We start from the raw sequence: 2,230 nt of genomic DNA, 5'->3' as shown, positions 1-2,230 counted from the left end.
CCTGGAATCCTGGAATGGAGTCTGGCATGGGGCTCCCTGCTCAGTGGGGAGTCTGCTTCTCCCTCGGACCCTCCCCCATCTAGAGCTCGCACTCTCTCTTTCAATCAAATAAAATCTTAAAAAAAAAAAAGTAAGCTCTATGATCTTAACATAAACATGCCTGCCTGGACTGAACTGACGCCCTTGGTTTCCACAGGCTTGCGATGATGCCTTAGGTGCTTATTATCCCCACGGGGTTGTGGTGTTTGGGGTCTTTTGGTCCAGACTCCTGGGCCTGCTTTGGGATTTTGCGATGTACCGACACAGTGGCCAGAAGCAGCACTGGACTTCCGCCAGTGAGGGGCAGCTGGCACGACCGTGGGCCAACACCAACTGCAAATTCAAATGCAAAGTGCTGGCCAATGGGAAGTTTCTTCCAAATGATCCAGTCTTCCTTGAGCCTCATGAAGAAATGATGCTTTGCAAATACTATGAGAAGAGATTATTAGAATTCTGTTCTCTGTTTAAGCCAGCAATGCCAAGGTCTGTTGTGGGTACAGCTTGTATGTATTTCAAGCGTTTTTATCTTCATGATTCAGTAATGGACTATCACCCCCGGATAATAATGCTAACTTGCGAATTTTGGCCTGCAAAGTAGATGAATTCAATGTATCTAGTCCACAGTTTATTGGAAATCTGCGGGAGAGTCCTCTTGGGCAAGAAGAGGCACTTGAACAGATTTTGGCATATGAACTACTTCTTATACAGCAACTTAATTTCCACCTTATTGTCCACAATGCTTATAGACGGTTTGAGGGCTTTCTCATTGATTTAAAGACTCACTATCCCATGATGGAGAATCCAGAGATGTTGAGGAAAACAGCTGATGACTTTCTTAATAGAATTGCATTGAGGGATGCTTACCTTTTATACACACCTTCCCAGATTGTCCTGACTGCCATTTTATCTAGTACATCTAGAGCAGGAATTACTATGGAAAGTTATTTGTCAGAAAGTCTGATGCTGAAAGAGAACAGAACTTGCTTGTCACAGTTACTAGATATAATGAAAAGTATGAGAAACTTGGTAAAAAATATGAGCTACCCAGATCTGAAGAAGTTGCTGTTCTGAAACAGAAGCTGGAGAGATGTCACTCTGCTAAGCTTGCCCTTAACATAATTAAGAAGAAGAGGAGAGGCTATGAAGATGATGATTAGGTCTCAAAGAAACCCAAGCATGAAGAGGAAGAATGGACTGATGATGACCTGGTAGATTCTCTCTAACCATTTGAAATTGACTTTCCAATGCTAACCAATCAACAGAAGGATGAAGCATATCTGGCATTTAACTTTATTGAAAAATGAAATAATGTGAAAGCATCAAATATATTACACTTTTCTATTTGTTATTTATTTTTTTCCTTTCAGGATAGCTTTATGTGAAATAAAACCTCTGAAAGGAGCCAGAATAGCACCTGGTTTAAATCGTCTTGCCCCATCATGACTAATATCAAATCAGTCTTTCTACAGTAGTCAAAGCTATAATTTATATGCCTATATTGTTTTAAACAAAATAAAAGAAGCAAACCTATTTTTTAGGGGGAAAAAAGCACAAAGAAAGGTCATAAAAAATAAAACCGAGCAATCAGCTTTAAACATGCTAGAGAATGTTTTTTTGCCCTCTAGAAACCTTTATAAATGCCTTCTCAAATGTCACCGTGATATACTTAGCTTTCTTGTATGTAACTACTGAACTACAAAATGCACTTCAACTGTCAAGTGCTTTAACTGAAACTGAAAGCCAGTTACCCAGGGTAATCATAATCAGTATTTGTTGTCTTCAATTAGTTACCTGAAAACATTACCAAATAAGTTCTAAAGAAGAAATCAAATAAATACATAGTCTTGAATATTGGTCTAGATAAAAAGATTAAGTTGTTATAGGTCAGTAGATAGTAACAAATTGTATATTCAGTTTCAAAACTAACACATTACTCAGGTGAATCCATATAAATAGATGTTATAGTTACTAAGAACTTTTCAAATTAAATATGTTCAAGAATTTTAATTCAAATTGAAGTGAGTTGATTTAAAATTTAACTGCAGACTATGGTACTAAAATACTTGGATATGATCCTGGCTGTCTATTTCACTTCTATGACTCTGGTCAAGTTATAAAGCTCTCTGTGCCAATTTCCCAAGGTGCAAATGGGGAAAATAATGCCTACTTTTCCTAGAATTAATGGGAATAG

The 2,230-nt window shown here is 37.8% G+C and overlaps 1 pseudogene; it reads left to right on the top strand.

Moving 5' to 3' along the window:
- The first annotated feature begins 292 nt into the window (after positions 1 to 292).
- LOC116636457 lies at positions 293 to 1,313 on the top strand (annotated as a pseudogene).
- Positions 1,314 to 2,230: the final 917 nt, after the last annotated feature.

This window comes from Phoca vitulina, unplaced genomic scaffold (genome assembly GCF_004348235.1).
Source record: "Phoca vitulina isolate PV1807 unplaced genomic scaffold, GSC_HSeal_1.0 scaffold1, whole genome shotgun sequence".
NCBI classification, from domain to species: domain Eukaryota; kingdom Metazoa; phylum Chordata; class Mammalia; order Carnivora; family Phocidae; genus Phoca; species Phoca vitulina.
The sequence above is the reverse complement of the archived record's forward strand: the minus strand, read 5'-3'. Positions and strand labels throughout refer to the sequence as shown.